At 46.0% G+C, this 27,847-nt stretch overlaps 1 protein-coding gene across 3 annotated transcripts in view; it reads right to left on the bottom strand.

Annotated features, from left to right (window-relative positions):
- CYSLTR1 (cysteinyl leukotriene receptor 1) overlaps nt 1-27,847 on the bottom strand; it is a 116,319-nt gene that overhangs the window by 35,176 nt on the left and 53,296 nt on the right. The gene's annotated exons all lie outside the window — the stretch shown is intronic.

Raw genomic sequence — 27,847 nt, 5'->3', positions numbered from 1 at the left:
CACGGCCCAGCACTGCACATTTATCTGACAACATAATGAGGGGAAAACCAGATTGTGGCTCCAGAGGCGGCACCGGGAGGCTGCACCCGGGAAGCCGAGCAGTGTATTTGGCTGTAAGGATGCGACAGGGATGGGGAAGAACCATAATCCATCAGAGCAGAGCTTTGCTCGCTGACACCGGTCCCCTCTGGATGTCACACTGCGTGGAGGGAACAGCTTCTCACCTCGGACAACAAATATCTTAATTTCCTTATGCTCCCCAAAGACATAAGCTGGTGAACGGGTGTAAAGTCCCTGCACATTAACCACAATGTACAAGGTTCAGCCAATTCCCTCATTCAGAATCCTTTTCACTAGGAAACAGATGATTTCATTGCGACATAAGAAAAATCCTCTCTTCCTTCATGTATTTATTTTTAGATACACTTACAATGTCCAGTGTTGGCAGCCTGAGTAACTAGTCTGAATGACTGAACGTGCCAAAAGGCAGATCCTTGGGTCCCGTGTTTCACCCACGTCAGTTGACGCCAATGATGCCGCGACGCAATGATGCCCCAAGACCCAGCAGCTCAGCTTGACCCGTGCTCCTATCCCCATCCACATGGCAACGAAAACGCATTTCATCTCAGACAGAAAACGAGACAGCTTTCTCATATGTTACCTGTTTGCCTTGTCCACCTATTAGGCTGGGAGAGATGGAATTAAGTCTTAACTCAGAACTTTGGGATAATTCCTGAAGATGGGGACACCGTGTATTCGCTCCTGTCAAATTTCACATAGAATGCGTATTAAAACAATAAATACCTCATATGAGGTGTCAGCAGCACTGCTTAATATATCCCTTCATGGTTTATTTTTACCCTTTATGGCAACAAAGACAATTGCCCAACAAAAGTCCGTGTGCCAAGGGTCAATCTGAGCTGCGGCTGTTGCGCAGGATTGGCGTTTACTGGCAATGTAATCCATGGAGGGACACAGACAGGCGTTCAGCAAAGCTGAGCCCATCTCTGTTTGCTGTAGCAGCACATGAATGATTTATAATATCTAAAACTGGAGATGTGACAAACCGTACGTTTGGATTCTTTTTTCCCCCCACTCTCTGATCTCCACGTTTCCCTGAAATTCAGCTGGACAGGCACCCCAACCAGAAGCATCTGCTTCTCCTTCCAGTGTCAGCAGTGTAAATAAAGCGTATTTGTGATGTTTTTATTTCAAGAACATATTGCTTTTGGCTTTTCTTAAAGAATGCCGTGGAGCTTTGCTGCAGAGCTGGCTGTCTGGATCAGCGCGGCTCTGATCTGTCACCAGGACACACAAGTCTGTTGACAGAGCCGGGTGACCATCGGGACATGTGGGACCCTCCTGCCACCGATGGGAACTGTGATCTACCCCGGATTTGCTGAGAGAGCTCCTGTGACAGCAGCTGCTGAAGGGGTGATGGAGCTCACAGGGGCTGCTGAAGGATCCACCACCCCCCATCCATCATTTTCCAGCCCAGTCGCCTCCATCAACATGTTCATCAGCTAAAATGGTGCGTGTTGCCACGGTGGGGAGCCAGCACCCTTCTGTCTGTCTGTCCAGCTGGCAGCCCGCACAGGAGAGGCCCCAGAGGGGCTAAATCCTTCCTGGAGCTGGGAAACAATCACCCGGGGCTGGGCTGCCAGGGACACCCACCCCTCTGCCCGCTCCGAGCCCCGGGGATGGGTTTGGGTAGAGTAACCAAGTACATCGATGGTTGAAAACTCAGAATAGATGCATAACCAGAGGAGGCAGCAAATGATTACTAAAATTTGATTTTAGGTATCTTTTTTTTCAAGTAGTGGAGCAGGAGTATTTATTCACTGCAGCTTGACTGGGTTGAGCAATGCTAACTAGCCTGCTTGTCCCGACCGAAAAGGATTTTTAATGGGACGTGCTGTGGCCTTGGGAACACAGAAAGCAGGCATGCTCCTTGTAAACACAGCGGCACAGTGGTTTGCTGGAATTCACCCCAGAACAGAAGAAACCACCCCTCGGGTTAAGAGGTCACACTATAAGCAGATATAAGCACCGTAGTTTACGTTTTCAGATCCATGAACACGCACAAACACATCAGATTTTCCTTTGCCTACTTAAGAAAAAAGGGAGGATTTTGCTCTCCAGGCTGGAAGGGTTGGTTATTATTTCTGCTTCAGACCAGCCCTGAGCATGGGAGTGTTTTCTGCCTAAGAGAATCCATCCTGGGGCTCAGTGGACACCCTCACCACTCATCACCTACGCAAGAAAGTGGGGATTTGTCTGTTCTGTGGCTGATTCAAGACGCGAGAGAAGCTCAGCCACAGAAATATAGAGATATTGTAGTGCGGCGGGCTGTTATTCAAAGGGTAAGCTTTGTCCAAGGAGAGAAATAACAAAAAATGGGAAGAACATCAAAAGCAGTGGGATTTTCTGAGAAGAAAAAGGGCTTTTCTCCAAGGAAGCTGCAGCAGGTATCAGAGAGGAGGCGTCAGCAGCTCTGGCCCCTAGGGCTTGTGGAGCTGCCGACCTCCAATCCAGGCAAAACTCTGCTCCTCGCTGAGCCCCAAAGTTCTATTTTCTGTTTGAGAAACGCCTCAGAGCCGTGGCCTCCTTCATCCTAAAGCACCGACCCCACGTTTATTGGGGAGGAGGAGAGAAGGGAAGGTGATCACAGGCTGAAAGTGGATGGAAGGGCTGAAAACGACTTGGCAATGTTTTCATGCCAACCAACAGCAAAAGTCAAACAATTGGCTGTTTTTGACACGATGGCAAGATGTTTAACCAGAAGAAGCTGCTCACCCGCGAGTCTGATGCTCCAGAGATGGGTTAACAGGCTGAACAGTTTGGGTCCTGATTGCCCCAAGGGAAGAAGGGAGAGGTTGGAGGTTGGGAAAGCAGCTTAAAAGCCATCAGGTAGAAAGGTGGGAAAAGATCTCAAACTAAAGAATGAACTCAGCCTACTCTCAGATTCCTGAGAAATTCCAGGCTCCTCTTGCCATTTTTCCCAATCTTCCTTTAGGTGGAAGGCAGTTGACATTATTCCTTAAATCATTTGCATGCAAAATACGCAATAGCCTCTTTCTAAATGATTTTTGAATTAGCTGCGTGTTTCATTGACAAGCCAGGAGACACACAAAGCAGCTGAGAGAAGGCAGGCAGTTTTGAATACCTACGTGGAGAAAGAGCAGAGATGAAAAGCAGATGTTGGAGGCAGCTGCGTAAAACAAATATTGAGTCGGCCAGAAAAGAGGTCACAGAGAAATAACATCCCTCACGATCCGCTCCTCGAGCGCCACCTCTGCGTCACTGTTCAGAGCAGCCAGCTTTGCAGACACCAGCTCTTGTCTCCCTGCTAAACTGTGCCAGCTTGTAGCCAAACCAAGACCCCAAAACTGCCCAAAACACAGAAGAGGTGCCACTGCAGCCTCGGCGCAACCATCTGATAAACCTTGTGAACCTCACCATCTCCTCTGTGTTATTTACTGGCTGTAGAAATACACTCTTAGAAATGTCGGTCCTCGCGGTGAGATAAAATCTAGGGAGCCAAAATATGCTGCCTCCAAACAAACACGGTCACATGTAAACTGCCCAGGTATATTTACACTTGGAACAGCTAAACCTGTGAGGTTAAAAAGGTTAAGACTCTATTAAGCCTGTACTATATATTTTTTTTCCCCAAGAGTCTTAATGTCCAGCTTATAAAATAATATTCAAGCTATGAAAGGAGCATCTGAGAAACAAAGGGCAACGCTTTCCACCTGCCGACACAAAACCACGCACAGTCAGTTCTGCAGCAACGGAGCCCCCGCGCGATGGGAAACTTGTTGAACACACAAATTGCTAATTTTGCCTGTTTTGCCAGAAGGACCCTTCTCTTCTTCCATCTCAATCCACTTGCATTTTCTTTAAGAGTGAGGAAATGAAAGAAGAAATTAATCACAACTTCCAGTCTCTCTTTCCCTCGAAGGGGGAAAAAAAGCAATAAAGTTGGGGGGGGGAAGGATTAACTGGTTGCAAATAAAAGTTCTTTGTTTTCTTTATAAAGTAAAATGCCTTTCATAATCTTTTTCATGAAATCCTTCAAGATGGTTTCTGTTGCTGATCAAACACTGGGCAGACATCTCCGTGCAGCCTTTTCCTTCCCTCTGGTGGCCACGCCATGTGTCCTTGTGTTCCCATCCCCGCTATGGTGAGCAGCAGCTTCCAGCAAGGGCCACCCCCATGGGAAGCAGCTGATTAACACGGGGCTCGTTAACCTCTAAACACCAGCCCAGACATTTACGGATAAGCTCCGGGAAATGAAGCTCAGCTCAGCCCGCAGGTTTGTAACAGGGATAAATGCCCAATTCTTTCCAGAGACTTTGGACTATCAGTGTCAATCAAGCGCAGAAATCAAAGTTATGGCTTTGAAAGAGATAAAAATCACCGTGTTTCACTCGGTCAAGTACAGGTTGATCTGTGTTCTGGCTAATCGGTTCAGAACCCAACTTTAGAATATTCTGTTTATCTCTTCAAGTAAATAAGAGGTTCATGATGAGGCAAACAGCATCTCAGTCATTGGAACATTTTTGGTCCATCTCCATAGGCAGTGCAGGTATATCTGCCTGTCACAAGCTCTTTCACTGTCAGCCTCATCTCAGCTCCTTCCACAAGGGACGTGATGGTGGAAACTGTATCATAGAAAGACCTTAATTCATTTTTCCCTTTTCTTGGCCATTTTGCCTTCCCCAGCCCCGTGGATGTTCCCGGCGAGCGTGGTTTTTCCCTAATAAATACAAGCCATAACAATTGCAGTACAGGAGGCCGCAGAGGTCTGGTGATTAAATACACCATGAAACTCTGTCCTGCTCCACACAACACAAAACCTTACTCAAGTTTCTGAGTCACAAAACCGCTTCTCATGGTCGGTTTCTCTTTGACACAAACGTTGAAGATGCCACATTTCATTGTCTGCAATAATTCTCCAAGGAGAGAAATGCAGGCAATGAAAATAGTTTGGCATCTGACCAACTATTTAAAATATTTAACAATGACCTTGAGAATTACAGAAGGATTCATTTAAAGCCCTAGTTTAACGGGGAGGGGGGAAAGAGGACAAAAATATGTTTCCTTGCAGAATCTGGTACTAATGTGTGTTTACTGCAAAGTTTATCTCAGATACGCTCTGTGCACAACAAAAATGAGCTTAAATACAAAGGGAAAGGAAACAAGTTTAACTCCGTGTCTTAGAATTGCTCTGTGACCCTGCATGTAATTGGAAATTAATTTAATTTCCAGAATACGTGATCACTTCATTCCAAAGAGTCCAACAGCTGCCCAGAGCAAGGCGAGCAACCAGACCTTGGTTTGGTCTGGTTTCTATGGTTTCTATGTATGAAAAGGATGGTTTTGGCTCAGTGCATTTACGGCAGGTCCAGCTGGTAGATTAAATGAGCCATGGACCTGCCTGAGACAAGACCACTTCAGCTTCATATTTTCAGTCTGTACCTCTTTGCCACTTACGATTGTTTCTAAACAAGCACAACTTTGGTATGTTTTAAACCTTATTTTGTACAGAATTTCTGATTCAATAGGTGTGCTGCCTGTGTGCTGCTGCCACACGTTGCTTATGGGTTAGAACTGTTACCTTCCTCTTCTGGCAACCTGAAAAACAGGCCCTGGAGCACCAGGTGTTGCTCTGTGTTGTTTCCGCGTGGTTTTTGTGGTTCAACAGACAGGAAGAGGAGCTTTTTGGCTGGGAGATCCCATTTGTCCTTACGGAGCAGTGTGGCTGGGTACTCAATGCGTGGCCCCCTGCAAAGCCGTGTCACTTGTTTTTCCCATGTTATGGGGCCACCAGATTTCCTTGTATTTCTTACGAGGTGTAGCCCCGGAGAGAAAACCCACGCGAGAGTCCTGGGGAAGCAGCAGGCAGGTGTGTTTCGTGTCAAACTGCGAAGAAATGTGGGTTTCTCCAGCTTGGAAAGCTCAGAACAGGGTAAGAGGACAGACCTGACAGCCCGTGGTACTCACATTGTGGTGGGGTCCTCCACGCTAGTGCTTGTCTATTTGCCTTTTAATGGAATACGGGCTGTCAGCTGCTTACTCATGTCCCAGGAGCACAGAAATTCAAAAGGCAAACCATAACCATCTGGGTTTGGCCAGCACAAAGCTCTTTGCTTCAGTCGATGCATTTAGTCTTGGCCGCAGCCTTTCACATTGAGTGGATCTTCCCCAGCCCCCAGTCGCTCGGTGAGGCTCTTCCCATGGGTTAATAGGGGGATTTAGGAAATACCTAAAAACTTCCAGACTTCCAGCCACAAGTCACAAACAAAGATAAACCAAATCGTTTAAGTTACGGTACATTTTCCACCCAATGTCCTTGTACACTATTGTGTTTCTGCTCCACTTGCAGGAGCCTCAGCAGGACCCATGTTATCCCTCTGCTGCTAGAGCGTTGTTCAAACTTGCATCCTTGCTTAGTTTTTACAGACCTAGAACCAGCGTTCCTCCCAGATACAGCAGAAACCTAGCAGGTTTTTCGCCCCCAAACAGACTTTTTTTGGGGAAAAAAAAAAAAAAGAAACCCCTAAAACCAGCAACATTTTTAAAAATGATCTTGTACCCCTTAGGAGGCTGCAGGAAACCACGCCATCGATCAACACTTCAAAGTATTAGCCAAACAAAGATCAAAACAAGCCCTCCAAATCTAAAGAGCATGTAGAAAGTTATGCAAACATCTCCAAGGAGACCCAGCGAAACCACCGGACTCTGCTTTTCCTTTAATTTACATAAAATGTATGCATGCTATTATTATTTTCTGCAATATTTGCATTATCCTTTAACTCACTTGGTGTGTTCAATGGTTAGTCCTGTCCATAACGCGATTGTAAGATAATGTTTTGGATGGCTCTGTGAACTGGTTGCCAGCTGGATGGAATGCGGAGCCTAGATCCAACTTTTGATTAAATGCTCTTCAAAGAAAAGAACATTTCTGTAGGGATACGGAAAGTTTTCCTAAAATTTGAATTGATTTCCCCCTGTGTTCTCAGTTTCGGCATCTGACACGGCTCCACTCAGAGCTGCTGATGGATGGCAAGGACGTGGAGGTCAGAAGAGCGTGCAGAGGACTAACCCTGCCCTGGCAGCTGTTAATGCGAGAGAAGAGAAGCTTGTATAGCCCAGGGAAAGAACGAGCTCATCTTGACTCTTAAGGCCACCAATTAAAAAAGCATTGATTACCAGAATAAAACAAGTGATACCCTCCAACAGCGAGGCCGGGGTGACGTCCCGGGGAGGAGCTGGGGGCGACGGCCGCAGCTGCAACGCCAAACACGTCCCCCTCGTACTTGGAAGATAAAGCACATGTTGGGGATTGCGCAAACAACACAGAACAGGCGCAAGGGGTTGGATTAATCACTGACATGTGCCTAGCGTTGGTTAAAAAGGCTAAAAGGAAGGGAAAGATCAAGCAAAGCCAGACTTCGTTACATACTTTTCAGCAACAACATTATAAGAAGATGAAGCAAAATGACACAGTTGCTGCTTCTAGTGCAGCTCTGTACTGCACAAGTGCAAGGTGATGCTCACTTCAAGCTGTTCCAGCAGCTTATCCCTGCAGAAAAATGGATTATATCAGCCAGAAAGCAAACAGGGAGCGTTTAGCATCAGCTGCAGCTGTGCTGTCGGCTATAGGAAGCGTTTCACGGGTCTGCCTAAACATTTGGGTTTCTGCTCTCTTGCACGGGTCCATCAGCCTTCTAGTCATCCTGTACAAATAGAAATTCCTCTTTTAAGGAGATAATTAACTAATCCTGAGCAGCTGCAAGGAATCAAACACGTCAGAAGACACTGAACCCAGCAGTGCTCGGAGCCAGATGCACAACGTTACTGTTTCCTACCAAGGTCTTTCCTCAGCATTAGGCAAAAAAAGGTAAATGAAGATGTAAATCCGGCAACATCCATTTGCTCTTTTCTGATATAATTTTAATGTGGACCATGCCTGGTGCAGACTGGCCCGTCTGAGCAGACAAGTATCCCGGGGTACCAGGTATTTCAGAGAGGGAGCAACATATTGGAAGGTGGTGTGGAAAAAAGGTTTAATCTTTAAAGCTGATGGTGGTGGCAGCTGGAGGACGACTGCTTGCCACAAACAGCCTCTCCAAAGCAACACAACAGGAATCCAGCGTGGTTTTATTTGCTCTAGCTTCTGAGAGAAATAATTCACAGCATTTCAGGTAATGACCTGCACAGGTTGCTCAAAACTTGATTTTTTAGGGGGAGATAAGTCTGGGAGAGCAAGCTGTACGTGTGCATTAACCAAAGACAAGCCTCCGAGCTACAATTGCAAGAATAGTTAATGAGTTACACAACCACATCTCACTTTTCAGTATTATATGAAAAGCAGAACAACACATTTGCAAGTGACCCTCAGAGACACAATCTGGCAAAGCACGAAATGCTCTTGGTGAAATAAAACAGTCGGGGGAAAGACATGCCCTGCAATCCTTTTGCTCATGATATCGAGTGGAGTATTCAATGGTCTTCAGAGACTGAAAACTGCTCTGCTGGTTTTGGATTAAAATGAATCAACCGTAAATTAACAGCAGATGACTTGTGTGAATGTTTATTCCCATATTTACAGATTTGGACTGGTTTTTGTTCTCTTAAAGCAGAAGGCGGCTCGGACAGGGCTCACCTGGAGCTCCAGGTCGGCAGCAACAGCCGCCGTTACCGGCACCCGGCACACTCAACCATCGCTTGGCAATACCCAAAATATATCAGTGCAAGCTTAAAAATAAGCAGGTGCTTAATTTCTGTAATGGGCTGGGGTATGATTGAGCACGTGCTGAAGTGTTTTGCCGACTCAGCGCCCAACTCCTGCGCTAGCAGAGAAGGGGTATTTCATAAAGTGCAGGTGAGCAGCTGGAACGGCATCTCATAAAACCGGTGCAGAGCAGGAGCAGCGAGAGCTCCTGGGCTGGGGATGAAGGACCAAAAGCCCCATCCTTGTCTGAGGACTAAAATGAAACAGCAAAACCCCAGAAGACGCTCTGCAGGGAGGGTCACACACACAAATCTCAGCAACAGCTGGAATTTCCACGCTTGTGCGAAGGAGTGGGTGGCATCTCCTGCTCCCTTTCCCCTGGCCCCAGCTGTGTGGAACTTTCTCTGAGCATCAGCAGGACACTGCGGGCCCAATCTGACTTTTTCTCAGGCAACAAGAGTTTATCGAATGCAACGCACTTGGCGTTACACCCTCTGCCTGCTCAGCGATGCTGTGGGATGGCTGCATGCCCGGCAGCGATTCATTCACCCGCTGAGACAACTGGGCACATTCACCATTTAGCTGCTGAGTGAGGCTTGAATTATCATGGGGAGGTTATTTTTACTGGTGCACCTGTGGGCTGGAGCTGGTTGAGAAATGCTGGTACCTCAGCTGATGGATGAGGATGAGTATGAGCAAGATTATCCTCTCTACTCTGCGTGCAGCGGCTGCCATACCTGACCGCACGGTTTTTGCTCCCTGCCCTCAGCAGCGCCGCTGGAAAAGCAACCAGAAGCAAACCAGAAATAGCTGATGCTCTCCACGGTAACATCCAGCAGACTCTGGGAATCGGGGTGTCTGCCAGGGCTCTGCGGGAGCGAACTGGTTTGCACTACGTGACCTGGGTTTCCGTGCGAGCCCCGGCCGCTCCGCTCCGCGCACGGACCCCTGAGCCCAACAAGGTCCCTCTGTCCCGCGGACAGAGCGGGGCTGTCCGCAGCCCGGCCCTCCCTGCCCGCCAGGCTTCGTTTCTCAGCAGAGTTAATTAGCACAGGATGAGCTGCCCCTTCAGCAGGAGCTCCAGTCACACTGATGGATCCAGGATCCCCATCACAGCAGTAAAATCAGGTATATCTAGAGTATTTTTTACTAAAGCAAATGCACACAATACTGCTAGGAAGACACCCCACAAACACTCGTGGGGATGTTTAAAAGATTCACCGTGTTTTTGGACACTTGCTCTGGCAGAAGAGCTGACCTCCCGGTGCTGAGCACCCGCATCCTGCAAACAGCTTGAACATCCCAGATCCTGATTTCAGGGAATCAACCACGCAAAATGCAAACACACACAACTGAACAGCCCCCGACACAGCTGCTGCTGCCTCATTTGTAAGAGCGACACAATCACACGGAGGAACACAAAATATCAGGTTACTTATGTTTTCTCATTAGAGGCGGGAGGAACACAGACCTCACCGCGTGACAGTACGTGTGCGCAGGGTCACAGAGAAAGCCACAGGAATAGCATCCTAAAAATTTAATGTCAGCCACGCTGGATCCTTCATCTGAGGGAATAAGTGGATTTGAAGAAGAGAACAGGAATATCTGCATCAATGCTCTTCGGGAGGTGATATCTCCTGCCTCCAGGGCTTATCAGCAAAGGCAACAAGAGGAAGGCTGTGGGCACTTCTTGGATGAGTGTCTCTAACACTGAAAGGGAGAAAAATAATGGAATAACTGTCTTTTTTTTGCTTCTCTCACCATGCTCAGCTATGGCAGCGGGTGGGGAAGAGACCGAAACCCCACGGATGGGAACTCCCTCCCAGCTCTTCTATGAACTTTCTGCTCTGCAGAAAATCCCACTCCGAATCACGAATGTGGATTTCTCTAGGACAGAGTTGGCAATTTCTCCAATACACAGCAAACGGGGTTTATTCTCTGAGTTTCCCTAGGAACTGCTGTCAGACAAAACACTCTTGTGAGGCTGTAAGAATGTGTTAAATTATCTGCTTTCCAATATAATATAGAGACCCAGGGAAAAAAGCTCCTGCAGAAGTCTAAGTTTACCTGAAAATCAAGCCAAACAAGTTTTTCTCTCCCCCTTCTGTGTGCTTCTGTAATGGAACGAGTCTGAATCTGGAGGTATCAAATTCGTAGCAGTTTAAATGTTAAACGGGGACTGCAAAAGCAGAGCTTTTAAAAAGATTTCATTGAACGCTGTTTTTCCCTGCACAGTCTCCTCGCTTGTGCAAATTGCACCTCAGCCTTTTTACAAGCGGTCTATTCATAGAGCCACTGGCTACTAGATCTGCCTCCTCTCACAAAACCATCGGTCCAGCCCCGGCCCCTCAGCTTTATTAAAGGGTTTGTGTTTGGTGGACGTGCTGTGGGCTCCTTTCATCTCTCAGCCTCCGTCCGGGTTATTTTTAAGCGCCGGGTTGGAGCACTGTGCCTGGGCAGAGCTGCCGCGCGGTTATGGAGATAGAATCATAGAATCATTTGGGTTGGAAGAGACCCTCAGGACCATCGATCTGCCAGAGCAGCCTCAGCGCTCAACAATGTCCTCGGCCAAGGGCTCCGAGCGTGCTCAGAATCGATGCAGCTCTAGAAATCTGCCCAGGTAGATGAAGAAAAATTCACCCAAATAAGCAAATCCAAAGGGTGACTGATGGGTGGCAGCCAGACCCCTGCCCGCTCCCTGCCTGTGCCATGGGGAGCTTTGGCGAGCAGAGATTTTGCTGTATCAATGTTCCAGGGCTCGTTTAGTGGCACTTGCTGGGTTATTTTATACTGTTTGTCCCGGTTTGTGTGGCAGGTTAGTGCATCATTCCCTCTGCGTGTTCCCCGGGAGTGCCGGCTCCTCCCTGGGGGAGAGAGATCAGAAACCTGCCTTCCCTTCTGCCTTCCCAACGTCAAACCTCCGTTTGGAGCACGGGGACACACACGCCGTGCTCTGTACTTGGGTCAACAGAGGAGACCGTTGCCCAGGGGCTGGACAGACCCTGGAAACGCTCCATGCCTGCGTGCACAGCTCCAGGACTAAAACAAACGCTCCGTTAAGTCAGCGGGTTATCAGGGAGCACCCACATTTCAAACGTCTTTTTCTCTGTGCTATAAAGGCAACTGATAACAGCTCCCGCATTGCATTTTCAAATTTTCTCAAAAACCATCCCAAGAATCTCTGTTGCTGCCACTGTTTGAGGAAAAAACCCCTCTGAGCTAGAGAAACTCGTTCTTTGTAAAGACTTAGCCAGTTTTTCAAGCTCTGAAAGCTGCTGTTTGTCATCCTGTGCACCAAAGTGCAGTGGCACCTTGTGGCGAAAACAACATACTTGCTGGCATAAAAAATATGCAGAATTAGTGGCATTTCTTAACCTCGGAATGGTCCATTTGCAGCCTGAGCTGCCACCACTGCTCTCTCCACACCTGAGGTTAAGTCACTAGAAGCAAATTCTTAATGACAATGTGGGAAATTGGTTTTATTTGCAAAAGCAACTTGCCTGAGCCAGCAAAACGGTCTCAACACCTTGTCTGTGTCCATGCTGCCAAGGGTCTGCAAAGCACAGTCATTTCTTACAATAAACCCTTCCTCATCCTTTCCTGAGGGTTCCTCCCATAACTGGAGCTCCTTCTGCACAGGTTTGGTCAATCCGATAGCCGTGGCTCAAAACACTTACAATTTTCCAGTGTCGTGGACAACTGCGGATTTGAATCACAAACAGCACAAATAGTTTCCATTTGTCCTCACCCAGCACTTCTAAGCCACAGACATTTGTGTAGATGAAGCTACATAATATATTGGCAGGGTAAGGGACACAGAGCAAGCAAGGAAGCCCTGGAGAGTTAACCTGGGTTTTGTGAACACAAATGTCCACTTGTGAACCACAAGGTTCAATTTCTAGTTGCGATGCTCCTTCTGCAAAGCTTTCCCTTGCGACACAACTAACACATAAATGAAAGTGAACCACAAAAAATACTCAGGAACCTCACAAGATACAATATACACTTTTAGAACTAGGCTTTACCTTATTTTCTTTAAGCAAATACATGCTACACATTTCAGAAAAGTTGATAGAGAATATCCAGTCACTTCTTTTCGGATTCCCTGGCGTTTCGAACAGCCTGTATTAAGATTGCCGTAAGTTCTTTTCCAGGGGCTGACTATGGGGAGTGTCTGGATGTGTAAAACACTGTTTGCACCTGTTTCCCCCCCGAGTAGATTGGGAGGAGAAGGTAAATTGGGGTTCCTTGCCAGATGCCGGCCCGCCGGAGGGCCCCGCTACCCCGTCAGATGTCAGAGCGCCTAGTTAAACACGGCAATGACGTCTTGATCCGGAAAAAGAAAACATCAATAAATGTCAGAGACCAGCAGCTGGTAAATCTATACGTAGGAAAACAAATAACCCTGAGCTTTGATTGTTCAAGTTCACAGCGGAGATTACTTACCTTGGCAGTTTCATATTCAAGACATACGGCTTGTAATTCCTCCGCTAGTGCTAAGCAAAACCATGTGTTCTGCTAAAACCAGGGGAAAGTTTAACTCCAACGCTGCGCAAAGGCAGAGCTGCGGTCACGACTTGTGCTTGTAGCAAAACTAAACCAAAAAGGGCCCAGCAAAAGGGTCCCAGAGAGGAAAAGAGCAAAGCTGGGAAGAGAAGCAAAAGGTGGGTTATGGACCCACGCCAAGGATGGAGAGAACGTGTCCACTGGACCACAGATCCGGCCATGGCAATGTGGGGTGAAGAACAGGTTATATAATCACGAGAAAATATGGTGCTCCCCATGACTTCAGGTGTGGCAGCATCTCAAAAAATGAAGAAGGGGCCATTTCAGCGGCTTCTCTCCCTAGGAATGGAGCCGCAGCCGCAGGGCTGGCTGTGCAACCCCCTTCTGTACCGCCAGACATGCTGCAGCATCATCTTTAACAAACTCAAAGCTCTGTTGCCTATAAAGGGAGCTGAGGACAAGAAATATAGGGCTTTAAATCCACCTTGTTCTCATGCGACCCTCACGAAACCCAAACCAACTGCAGTGGTAGCCAAGCTGAGCCCATGCACTGGGGAAGTTTTTCCTTCCATCAGATGGCTTTATTAAGATTCTCCCTCTCTCCTTCTCCAGATAAATGACCGTTATTGGAAATGGTTGTAAGGCTGCTGCAACCACTGCTTTGCCACTCCCAAAAGCCTCAATTCTGGTTCATTTCCCATGGATGGTATTTTGTTGTTGCTGCTGAAAGCTTAGACTGAACTGTCAGTTGGTGACACTGTCCCCATTGAAAAATATTGCAGGCAAAAAAATACATAAAGGCACATGAAAAAGAAAGAGATTGGGAAACATGAGCAGCACATTGAGCCCTGGGCTGTGGTCGCGACCGGCCAGGCCAGCAGCTCCCTGAGCACGGGAATGGTATCAGAGCCAGAGGTACGGTCAAAGTGGTTAAAGATGCATCCATCACCGCTAGAAATGAGCAGAAGCCAAGTTCAAGTGTGAAGAGCCAACAAGAAGAAGAAGTTAAACCAGGGGAAAAAAAAAAAAAAAAAAAGGCTATAGTTTTCTATCGCTCACATTGCAAACAGATGTCCCGCCAATTCTGGAGCCGGGCACCCCAGCCAAAGAGGTGAAATCATTCTTCTCAAGGGATGTTGAGCAACAAGCCGCTGATCCAAGGTGAAGCGGAGGAGCACGTGCCTGGCCAGCAAGGGCAGCGCGTACCGAAGGCTGTGTTGGGAAAGGGGGTGACAAGGAACCTGGAAGCCATTCAGCAGGATTTGGAAGACGGTGGGTAGGGTGGTTTGGGAAAGCTAAAGAAAACAACAAGAGGGGGAAAAAATGTTTACAGAAGAGGTGTAACAACAACTGAACAGAGAAGGGAGAGTCTCTGGCAACTATTTCTGGTCAGAAAAATGTTTGTAGGATCAAAGCAGCACTTAGGGAGGCTCTGCTCCTTTTCGGACTGCACTGAATGAACCACACTCAGCAGAAGTGATAGTGGTAAACCCTTGAAACAGGGACCTTGTAATGTAACCGTGCTATTTAAAGATGTGTCAGCATTAGGATAAATATAGCGTCTGCTAGTAATAGACGAGAGGTCGCTTCAAATTCACATGAGAATATATATCACAAGCTCCAGCAGAGACCAGCCATGCCACAGCGAGAGCTCCCGAAGCAAAACCTCCCTGTGCCCCTGCGAGAAGCAGGGAGAATCACCCCGAACGGCTGGAGCTGAGTCCAACCCCAGCCCTGGGACGCTGCTGCTCGCAGGAGACACAGCACAGACACCAGGCTGAAGTTCTGTAGGAGATGGGGTGACAACCCCAAGGACCTGGGCAAATTCCAGGCTATTTGTTTTCTGTCTCTCTGGATTTCTGGCGTTTCCCTTCGGGCGTGCTGCTCTCTGCTTCCTGCCCCGAATCCCCGCGCCATGCAGCTGGAGCCGGAGCCCCCCGGCACAGAGCTCCGAGCCTGCTGGAAGATGCTGCTTTGATTGAAAACTTATTGTTTTCCAGTCCCGTGAGGAAACGGCATCTGCGGCTCCTGCAGAAGAGCTGCTTGTCCCCAGCGCCATGCTTTGCGGTGGAGCTTTGCTCCTTCCAGCCCGGCAAAAGCAGCTTCACCGCGAGCAGGGAAATGGCACTGGCCAGGTCTACAGAAATGGGAGGAGGATTAAGGCCTTTTGTAATACCTTCCTCATGGTGATAGTCTGCAATGGAACGGGCATGGCGATGTGCATGCAGAGGGGATCGATAAGGATCACGGGTCATGGTGACTGTGAGTCATCACAGAATCATTTTGGTTGGAAAAGACGCTTTAAGATCATCTAGACCAATAATTAACCCAGCACTGCCAAGGCCACCGCTAAACCATGTCCCCAGGAACCCCGTCTATGTGGTTTTTAAACATTTCCAGGGATGGTGACTCCACCACTGTCCTGTTCCGAGTCCTGGCGAGCTGTCCTGTTCCGAACACACGTGGCAGCCAAACCGGGTGCCCGGTAGCCCACTGGGCGCTCTGCTCCCTGACCCTCCCAGCCCTCCCCAGGACAGGCAGCAACAGAGAAAAGGTAAAAGAATAAAAGTCATTGCCCCTTGGTGTTGCTTTCCTCTGTACAAACAATGCTTTCAAAGTGCTTCTTCCCCTCTGGCGACAAAGGGAAATGTCACACAAGGATTTCCATTCTTATCTAGGCAGCTCCTAGACAGGGTGGCCTGTCCCCTGGCATGGCAAGCTGCCTCTCCCAGCTCCTCCTCTGTCAGGACTACAAATATTTTCAGAAAAACAGCTTTTATTCAGTATATCCTCTGTATTTATTTGTCTTGACGCTCTTTTTTCAACCTGATGGCACTGCAGAAACACGCATCTCCTCTGAAAGGGTCCCTGGGTCCCAGTCACTGTGTGACGTGGCCACTGGGTCTTTCTGGTTGATGAGCATTGGCATTAGGATCGGAACAAACTCTCCGCTTGTGCTGAAGTGCCCCACGACAGCCTCGTACCAGAAACGGAACCATTGCTCGGGACGGGCATGCCGAGGCTCTGCTGCCGCTGCACCTCAGACCTGGGAGGGTGGCAGGGGACAGGATGGGACATCTGCGTGCTCTGGACCACTGAGCCATGTCCAGGTGTCACAGCCTCTCCGAGCCCTCCCTGGGCACTCCAAAGAATCCAATGGAGACCATCTGCTGTGATTTGCTATCAGCCCCTCCATGTATTTTCAATTATGGCACTGGTGATACCATCTTCAAGGTGCCCTGAGCCACAAAGTCCAGGTCCAAACTCTGTCGTCTGAACTCATCTGTATTTCTGAACCTCGCAAGCTGCACAGCTTGTCCTGTATCGGTGACGTTGGGATATGTAATTAGATATTCGCTATTGCCTCCTTGCTGGTGCCTGGGTCATCAATAACTTCTCTTCAGGTGACTCCATGACAAACTGGTTGAATTCCCTTTCTAAAGGACACCTGGTGACACGCAGCATGCTGTACGCCTCCTGTTCATTATTTTGTTACTTTAGCACAGATGCAAATACCAATTCAAAGACTTACGGAATGAAATACAATGGTCCAGGGACCGTTATATGGAGGGAGCCTGGAACAGGCAATTCTTGCATAGGTCAAAAGCTGAAGAAACATCTTTTTCTACCATTTCTGGGTTATGTGGGCACAAAGAGGGGAGGATGTCAGAATCGTAGGGCACAGCACAAACTTTCTGTATTCTCTATAAGCTGATGTAAAATAGAGACTTGACCAGCCTAATTTCTGCACATTGAGCTCATTTGGAGAAAAAAACCCATGCATTCACCCCCAAATACCAAACTAACGTCCCAGGACAGAAGAGGATGAAAGAATGTAATGGAAAATAAGCCTCACAAGGCTAAACCTAACAAACTGTTCTCCTTTTCATGAGGAGGGGAGACCCCAAGGCACAGAACTTCCCCAGATATCTGTGTCAGATCTGTATCAATATCTGTATCAGAGTCTTTCCTCTTTACTGCTCTTTTACACATAGCATCCTGATTTGATTAGGAACACAGGCAATTTTGGGGAGTCTCTGGTAAAAAAAAAACCCTTAAGAAAGTCTTTTGTGGATAGAAAAATGCTTCAGAAAAAAATGCATAACCCTAGGGCATTAAATACGTACTTTTCTCCCCTCAGAAACCACTTTTCAATCAGAAAAACAAACAAATCAGTACCAAAATAGCCTCCACGAGTCAGAAAAAAATTATCAAAACTATCAGACAAGGGCATTAGCAACACAGCTGGCAGCGTATCCCCAGTACACCCATTGCGGAGAACCTTTCCGAGCACCAACAATCAAAATGAGAACAGACAGCCTTGAACGATGCTTTGTGAAAAGCTTAATTGCAATCAGATTGACGCGATGCCAAAGTACTATTAACAATGGGCTGGTAGAGAGCAGGAGTTAAGTGGGGGTGCAACCCGAATAATACCGCTTTGATTTGCATAACACTGCGAGTTTGTGCGATAGAAAAGCACCCGGCTTGGCAAGATTAGCTCCGTTAATTCGCTCTATTAACACACAACCTAAGAGAGAAGTACAGTGTGAAGGTTTTGGCCTCAGTGTGCAGCAGAACCGGGAAGCAGTTGTACCCCAAACGGTGTTCTTTCTAGTTCAAATACTCAAAAAGGGTCATCTACCGAGAAAGCAGGGGTGAAGCGCAGGCTGTACCAACTACAATGGCTTAGACGCTAAAGAAATTTGGAAATACTCAATTTTTCATCCACTCTAGCCCATTTCACTCATCAATAAATTCACTGATAGCAGCCATGCTGATGTATGTCGCGATGCTGCAAGAGGCTCCCAAGCTACAGAGCGTGGTTCACGTTACCAGTGTAGGTGTTTCTGTTCTCCATCGGTGACAGAGCCGCGGAGGCCGGAGGAGCCGCTGGGGCTGCCAATCCTCCGGCACAGCCAAAATCCCGCGAAACCCAAACACTCACCACATGTGAAGCGGGAAGCAGCACAGGCTGGTGGGGAGATGATGTGCCAGGAGGTCCTGAGGGAGGCGGCCGCGCTCCAGGGGCAGCGGGACACGGGTTAATTGGGATTTCTTGTGAGAAGGCACAAAACCGGCTTCCTCCAGGGGCCGGGGACAGCCCAGGCAGTGCCTCGCCGTGCTGGGAAGGGGAAGGCAGCGCACCCTTCATCCCCCTCCTCTACCTCCCACCTTACACACAAAACTCGCAGCCTCCTTGTTTGCCAGAACTCTTCTGTGTATGGAAAAAACCCGTATTTTAAAGATGTTATTCATAATAGCAACGCTATGTTCACTAGGCATTGTGAATTACGCATTGCTGTACTGAAGGGTTTCTTGCCCGTACATGCAGCTATGGTTTTGTCTAGTTTTCTATTATTCAGCCCATGTGGGCTTTTGCCGCTTCCCTCGGGACCCTCCACCGAACCCGAATAGTCCGCATTGTTAGAAAACGTTTCCTGATATTCAGCTGCTTCTTCCTTCTATTCATGCAGAGCAGAATTGCAAACCCCTGCCCAGTTGCGCCTTCAATTGTTTTAGGTGCTTCAGGCTTCTTTCAAATTCTGATTACGGGTTTTTTCCATCAGAACACAGATTATATTCACCAGCTTCTCATGTCCTTTGGGTTTTCTGGGTTGAAATGTAATGTCCTTCCACCGCCATGCTCCGAGATGCCGCCAGGAGCCACTGCCTGGCTGGCAGGGCATTCAGAAAAAGAAGAAAACAACTCTATTTTACCCATTTGTTGTTAAAATCTGCTCTACTCCTCACCACGGGCGGACAAAAGGAACCATCTCAGCTTCCCCTTGGACACGTCCACACATCCTCCACCACCACAGCAGCAATATCGCTCAATTCTGAAATCAGGCTCCTCGTCAGCTCTGCTGGAAAACACCTGCTCCGTTTTCCAGGGGATAAGATTTCGGCAGAACTGGTGCTTCTTGTCAAAACAAGGGTATATATTACCGCCTGTTTATTAAAGCGGGGGCTTTGAAGCACACAGAGCCGCCAAGCAGTCCCTTTGAACTGGGGAAAAAGAGTCAACGAACCCAGATCCCACACCAAATTAGGACAGAGGGAGTTTCTGAACTCACTCCATAGGACAGAATAACCAGGTATCTCCTTGTGACTCCTGGCTGCCGTTTCTGAAGGGAGACACGCCGGGCTAGATGTGGTCATGCACAACTGGAAATTGCTCCGCGTTATGGGGGAAATGAGTAATGAGAGTCTGCAAATGGAAACTCCTCTCCACCAACAAGAAAAATTAAAGACTCTGAAACTACTGAGGCGCACTTGGAAGAGCCTGAATAAATGACAGCAAAACGTGGAAAGCAAAGGGAGAGGGGTGCAAGGCATCTAGAGGACACCACCGAACACACCGATGTTCTTCTGGCTTAATAATGATGCAACGTAGCAAAGAAAAGCAAAGCATTAGGAAAAAATGCATAGTTTGGAGGAAAACGCGGGCCCAGGCACTTGGTGCCACGGAAGGTTTCTGTTTGCCCGACCTAGAAAATGATGCAAATTTTTCTTTGACTTTTTATACAAGGAAAGGCATTTCAGCAGCTCATAATCTAATGCCTTTGCTCCTGGTTCACTGTGTTTAATAAAGCAAGGCCCTCGGGACTCGTGAGAACGCAAATAGCTGCTGTTGGATGGGTCTGAACATCAGAGAAACAAATGGCAGGTTCATGGGTGAATCTGGTCCTTACCCCATGGAACATAACTGTGTTTTAGCAGAAAACTGTCAGCACCGGGGGCCACGGGGACGTTCTGGACACTCGGTCAGGCCGCCCACATGACCAACACTTTCCCCTGACCACAAAAAGCTTTGATTTGACTAGACCTTTGGAGAAGAAATATCCTGCCATTTAGCAGCAAAAAGGTCTGTTGGACTGGAAACTAACAGAACTTTAAGTGCTGGTGAATTAACAAACCAGGGTTTTTAAATGAAGCTTTTTAAACATTGTAATGATACTGATTCAAATGGGCATATGCTTTCCCCCCCCGCCCCCATCTCTATACAGCATGTTAAATGATTAAAAAAGTCCTCCTAAATGCCTATCTAAAATAAAACACCAAACAGGATGAGACTTTGCATTTCCATTTGATTCCAAAGTGATTTTTTTTATGGCTTTGTTATAAAACTCTTCAAAAAGGGTTTCAAATGGAAGCACTGACAATCCATTAAGCATTAGTAAACAGGGCAGCATCATCCATGAGCTCCTGAAGGGCTCTGCTACCTCTGCTCAGGAATTGTCCTTCTAAATCTTTTCCACCACAGACTGTGGCTTCTGTAAAGTTATATATATATATATATATATATATATATATGTACCTCTGCCTCTGAGGGTGAGCAAATGACACGGGACATCACACGATGTCCTGCAGACAGCCTGGATTTCTAAAAGCACTCAAAGAGTAGGGATGTTGGCACCATGGGGGCACCTGTGTCCCCAAGGAGGGTCCCTCAACCACTCCTGGATGGTCCATCCAGGCTTCGTGGGGCCTCAGAACATCCCGTACCAGGAGGAACTCAAAGCCATGCAAAATCCAGCTACCAAGTGACAAACGAAGTCTGCTGTTGTACGAAAGCAAAGGAAGGAAACAAACCTTGCCAATGAATGGAGGAGGAAAGGGAAAAGGTAATGTCTCCATCGTCTCTATTTTAGTGGTCTTTAAAAGGCAATTTTTATTTGGTTTCTGTGCGGGGGTCTTGATAGATAAAGACCTGTTGCTGAATTAGTCAGGCCCAAAGGAATCTCAAGGCCGCTTGGAGAAGCAGAGTCTGCTGTGAGAAAGAGGGGCGTTCCTCAGTCAGCGGGGTCCTGGCGTGGCGTGAATCATCGGACATATCATCAGTGAGACTCCAGAGCACGGACAGCCCACAATACTCATTTAGCGAATCCATGCTTGGAGCGTGGACGCGTGATTGGAATATAGTTACGTATATAAGGAGACTTGTTTCTGTAATAAATGGCTTAGCGTGATTCACATTGAATCGACTGGTTTGGCTAAGTCCTTATCTCGCTCTAACAAATGGTGACCCCGACGTGATACTCTGAACGGCGTACCACTGAAGTTGGGGAAAAGCCTAGAGCAGGCCCAGCCGGAGGCGGATCAGCTGGACTGAAAACCGGGCGGAGTGTACGGACGCTCCGCGTTAATTGAAGAAGTCACCGTAAAAGGGTGAGCGGCTGGGAGCGGGAGGAGGGGAGAATGAAGTTATGGAGCAAAATATATCCTCGAGGAAGAAGTTATAGTTAAACTCCTCCTGCCTATTCTCTCTATGAGAGGACTTTAATAAGAAGAAAGTAACATATGTAGACTATTAATTCAGTACAGAATTAATGGCTACCCGGGAGAAAATGAGAAGGCTTTTAAATGTTAACTTTGGAACGATAAAGGGCAGAAATTATGGAATAAGGTCAACAATGGAGATGATAAAGAAAATAAATCATTAGTGACTACATAGAAGCTTAAAATTTCCACCTTAAAAGACTTTAAGGCCGAGCGGGCTACCGTTGCCAGATTTTTTCCAGCGTTGCAGCCTGATAACAAACCTAAAAATGACTGTGAAGTTTACCCGGATCGTGTTTTTTGACCCCCTCCCCACTCCATCCCCCGTTGTGCCGTCCCCCCGATGATACAGCAGTCTGGGGCGGGGGGAGGAAAAATGCCGAGCGGGTGGCCTCCTGTACCGTCATCTAACCCTGGTGAGAACAGCAAGTCCAGAGGATTGGAGTCAGACAACTTGCTCAAAGAACCTGTGACAGATGAGAATGCTAAAGTCGTAAACAAGTGTACTATCAGTCCTTTTACCAATCTGCTTTTACTGTCTTTCAACCCTCTAACTCCTACAAAAGAGCAGAAGGAGTCGCCGGATGAGAACTGGGCAAAAGAACTCTGTGAAAGGTAACAGCTATAGATCGTTTCGGACAGAACAATGCGGATTCTTTGAAAGGGGCAGGTATCCCACAACTCCTGGAAGAGACACTAACTGACACACCACAGCTACAGACACGATAAATTTCTGAAATCCTGAGGTAGTCAACAGATCTTGCATATCAAGCTATGAGAGAGGTGTCTGAAACCAACAAAACAGCCAAATAATTTGCAACTGTTAATCAGGGTCCCAATAAGAATTACATGCAATTTATTGACTATCTTCAAGAGGCCATCAGTAAGCAGGTCGAAAACTTAGAAGCTAAGGAAGCATTGGTGTTTAAATTAGCAGTAGAGAATGCTAATGTTTGCTATCAACATGTTATTTGTGAGTTTTACAGTACATATTATGTGCTCCTGTGTATTGCCTCTCTGAAAATCAAGCAGCTTGTCAGGAATGTGAGTTAATTGTTTTCAAGCAGGCCTGTGCATTCCCCCCCCTTCCCCTCTCTCCCCCTCCCTCCCTCCCTGTTCTCAAGGTTTTTACTTGCAAGATGGGGTCAGGAATAATTGTTTTCAGTTGTGTTCCTAAAAAATCAGTATTGGGAGGTGTTTTAAAACTTGGGAAAGCACTCGGAATTATAAGGAAGGAAGATCTTGTAAAACATTGTAATTAGTGGTGGTTGCGGCATAAGTTAAATGATTGGGAATAGTGTCCGGGGAATAGAATCTTAAAGTATAACACCTTGTTGCAATTAATGTTGTTTTTAGGGCGAGAAAAGTGGAGCAAAGTAAATCCCTACAAGAGATCATTAAATCATTTCAGACAGCTGAGAGAGAGTTAACTGATAACACACAGGTCACAGCAAACTTGTTAGAGTCTGCAAGATGCTTTCCTTATTAACCTGTTTTCTTTGTGGGTATCTGTTTAAGTATGTTGCAATTTTGGTAGGTCTGTGCTATATGATATGATAAGTTCACAGCCTGTTAAATCATGAGAATCCGTTGACTCAAAACATGCATTTTGTGATAATTCAGAAGATCATGAGTAATTTAATTCTTTACTGCGTGAACGTGATCGTAAAATTTTGCGTGTGGTAGCTGTTATTTTTCTCTCCAGCATGCTAGCTTTATTCCAGCATTCAGACTTGCGCAACTCTGTGACAGGCTGTCTCTCATGTCGGTGCACTAAATTTGGCTTTTTCGTACGCACATCAAGTAAAGAATCCAGGTTTTGGAATAACAGTTGTAGCGCACCAGATGAGACACTGAAAACAAAACAAAGCAAAAAAAAAGCTCAGTCTGGCGGGGGGGCCGATGGGCTCCGGCGCCACTGACTCTTTTTGTCAGGGAGACCCAGAGGTACCTCCACCTGGCTGAGCAGTGAGCGGCCCAGAAGTGCAATGCAAAAACTGAGATATTGTCTTAAATTAGTGTAACTGTGATCCATCTGCATATTTGAACTGGGTATTTGGTTTTCACATCTGAGCTCAGTATTTTGGTTTGCATATTCATATTTGGTACCAAAAGAATCTTTTCTGGGGAGATAATTCCAAAATGGGAACCGGTTCCACTGCTAAAATTCCACCTTGCTCCCCCTTAGGATGCATCCTTACACATTAGAGTAATTGCTTATATTGTTAGAAAAGCATTTAAATTGTTAAAATGCTATGATAGATGTGAATTTAGAAGAGGTTGTATTTAAAAGTTGCTAGAATATTAACTGATTTAGATTTAGGAAAATAGAATAATGGATTGATGTTTATTATACTGGTTTATACTGTTTTTTGACATCTCTAAATTGTAAAAGGTAAATGGAGCTAAGGAATGTAACTATTGTTGAGCTACTTGAAATTGCATATAAAGTGTATTATGGCTGGAATGAAATGGGAAAACAAAAGACCAAAACATCCCAGGCCTGTGTGCAGCTCATTGTAACTGAGGAGTTTCCCAGAGCCTCCCACTTTGTACCAGCCATTATGCCAGCTGCGTGACCTTGGTTATCTCTAAACTGCAGCAAGAAGAGAAAGAAAAACAAAAATGGAAAAACCTGGCTGCCTGCTTTTAAAGCAGTGAAAGGGGGGTTTTCTCTCCCCCCCACAGCAGAGATGTAATACTGAATGGAGCAGTCTGAGGGTGCAGTTTAAAGGCATCCTTAGTAGACCCACAGTTCTAATGAAACTGGAAAACTAAATCAAAAATTTGTTGATAGACTTATTCTGTGGTAATTAGTTGTAAGAGACTTCTTAGTAAATTCACCATGCTAGTTTTTGAGGTCATGAGAAAGAACGAAAGAAAGGCCATTTTTTGAGACCAATGGAATGCCAAATTTGGAACTAAGATTTAATACATGAATTCTTATAGTTGCCAGAAAGTCCTGTACCTCTCTTAGGTTAAGATTTGTTAAGTAAATTAAGCTCAAATAACGTTTTCTGAGAATTCTGTTTAGTTGCATGGCCTACAAGAAGCTGCTGGGATGGTGCAGATCTGCTTGCTGCAAGTGAGAAATCTCCAAGGAAATTTCAAATGCTGTATTTCCACTAGTATTAACAGCCAATGTTTCGATAAAGCAAATTCTACACTGATAGATCTGAAACAGGACTTCGATCCGGTAAGGGAAAACAATATCCAATAAATATGACAGCCAAAATGGAGTTAGACACTTTGAGGAATGAATTTATGACAACCTTACAGGCTGACTGCATTCGATTGGACTTGCAGATTTGTCTATAGCTACAACATAGAAACAACCTGTGGTTATTGTGGGACAGCATGATGAGATTGCTAGTAAACTGATATACCGACTGTTATATACCAATTGTCACTCTGATCAAGAAAATGCAGGGAATGAATTTAAGTCTTAATAGGCCATGATCCTTTTGTCATATATGTACCATTTGTGAAATTTAACTCTGATTTTTTATTTGTAATCTATGTCTTTATAAATTGCACTAGCTGGTTTTCTTAACAGCACAGCTTTTGGCACGCATAAATGTAAATTGCTGCAGAACCTGCAAGTCTTTAACATCAGGTCATAGGCCATACTTGTATTTGGTCTGATCTTACGTACTTGCAAAGTTTTTGTTGATGATTCTGGGAAGTCTCATAAAGCTGTAGTGGTTTGGCATAAAGATAACAATTGGCATCATTCTGTAAAAATTACTGAAGGTTCAACCCAATTAGCAGAACTTGGCACAGCTTTAAATTACTTAGAGCTTTTAAGGAGGAACCTCTAAATTTGATTTGTGACTTTGAGTACATAGTCAAGATCTAACACACGTATCTGGTTCTGAACCTTTTTTTGTTTGTTTGTTTGTTTTAAAAAAGAAGGGGGGAAGTAGGGGAAACACCACAAAACCAATTGTCAAAAGCATTGTATGTGATGAAATACTTTGCAAGTATGACCCAAAACCATGCTAAATCAGTAAGAACCTACATTAGTTATGGTCAAATCACTAGTCAATGGAAAAGGCCACATCAATTGATAACCTGGGGAAAAGGTTATGTTTGTGTCATTACAGGCCGAGGATTGAAGTGGATTCAACAAAGATTCAACGGATGCACAGGAGGGAGATAAGTTGTGAGGACTGATTCAGATGTAAACCATGGATCCTAATTCAGTGTTACAGATGCTCGCAGACCTGGTGGTCTAGAAGCCTATTAGCAAGCAGGTGGTGTACCTTCTGTGGAGAATGGCAATTTGAACAATCAGCAGGAGATCCAAAAGGGTGATATTATGATTAGATAGTTAATGCATAGATAAGGTAAAATTATGAGATATCTCTACCATAGTAAACTAAGTTTAGCAACTGATAAAGTTTTAGAAGGGTTATCAAGGTTAAGCTATTGATCTTTTAAATAGGTTAAGATAACTTTTAAGATATTAATTCAATTATTAGTATATACTGATGGTATTAAGTATGTTACCCTATAAACTGCGCAGTTATAGATCTTTTAGGAATTTAAGAGAATATATTGTATTAACTTGTCTGGTTATTTTGAATCTATTAAAATAGTGTGTTGATAAGGTTGTTATAATGGAATTAAGGTTTTAAGAATAGGCAGGTAGTAGTTTGATCTTATTAAGTAAGGTTTAACTGCATTATATGTAATTGTAATTATGTTGTTAATCACGTGTTCTATGTTGCAGTATATTTCAAAAATGATGCACCGTGCAGTTTAAGGGGCCTGACTAATTCAGGAAAAGAAAGGGGGAAGTGTGCGGGGGTCTTGATAGATAAAGACCTGTTGCTGAATTAGTCAGGCCCAAAGGAATCTCAAGGCCGCTTGGAGAAGCAGAGTCTGCTGTGAGAAAGAGGGGCGTTCCTCAGTCAGCGGGGTCCTGGCGTGGCGTGAATCATCGGACATATCATCAGTGAGACTCCAGAGCACGGACAGCCCACAATACTCATTTAGCGAATCCATGCTTGGAGCGTGGACGCGTGATTGGAATATAGTTACGTATATAAGGAGACTTGTTTCTGTAATAAATGGCTTAGCGTGATTCACATTGAATCGACTGGTTTGGCTAAGTCCTTATCTCGCTCTAACAGGTTTCTACTCTTTGGCTCCTTCTGAGTGCTTGCAAGTGCCCTGAAGTAGGAGTCTTGGCACAATAAAGCACCAATTGACTGAAAATAGCTGCTATGTTTGACAGCAGGAGAATTAAGCGTTAATGATCGGGAAATGCAACACGCTGGTCTGCTGGGCAAAACGTTTCCTGAAGTGCAGGTCTGCAGTCAATGGAGATTCCACTTGCCGGCCTAAAAGCCACCAGACTCACTGACACAATCGTCAACCAGAACCGCAACAGAGGTATCACATCAATAGGGTTTCTGTGCACAAGCAGAAAATCTGAGTGCTGAAAATAGGGGGTAAAACTGCTTAAACATGTTGTGCCTTCTCAGCAGCCACGGTTGCCAATAAGATAACAGCCCTGTCTCCCCTGTTTTCCAAAATAACGAGATTATTGATGTGCTGCCAATGTTTTTCAAGGAGAGATCCCTGAATCCCACCCTGTCCCCAGTCTGAGATGAACAGCACGGGACCGGGGTGGGGACAGCAAACGAGATGTGCAGGGAGACGAGAGCCCAGGAGTCTCTTTGTTGTTTTTCCATTTTAAAGCAAACACTTGCCTGTAACTGGAACCACAAAGAGAGACAGCCACCTCCTTTCTTCATGTTTGGCAAATAAACCTGTGTTAAGGGCACTTTGTTGGAAATGTTTGTACTTTATTTATTTAAAAAACATACCGAGCACATTGATAGCACAGCATTTGGCCTATTTAAACTGGCGTGGAGAAGGGTAAAGGCCGGTGTGTATTGCTTGGTGAAAAGCACCTTGGAGGGAGCAAGAATATATTGTTTCGGGGACATTTTCTTCCTTGTTGATACTAAAACCTTTATACATCCCATAGGGGAAAAGGTTGAGTTTTGTTTTTTTTAATGATTTCTAGATGCTACAGAACAGCATCATGGTCAGCCTAGAGGTTCTACTTGTCCACCTTCTAGTTTTGGCTAGAGCTAGCAGAAAAACACGCTTTTAAATGAAAAAAAACCCAAAGCAACAGGCAACTGAATAGACTGCTCACTAGAGGTGGATTTGAATTCAGCGGCAACCACGGAACCGCTACAATGGTTTAGAAGGATGGACTCCATGAAGGGCAAAACCACCATCCCTGCTCTCCTGTTGGGTTAGAGGTAACATTACAAGGAGAAGTTCCTGAGAGCT

Source organism: Streptopelia decaocto (assembly GCF_964273445.1).
Source record: "Streptopelia decaocto genome assembly, chromosome: 10".
NCBI lineage: Eukaryota > Metazoa > Chordata > Aves > Columbiformes > Columbidae > Streptopelia > Streptopelia decaocto.
Note: the sequence above shows the minus strand (reverse complement) of the source record. Positions and strands in the feature narration are given on the sequence as shown.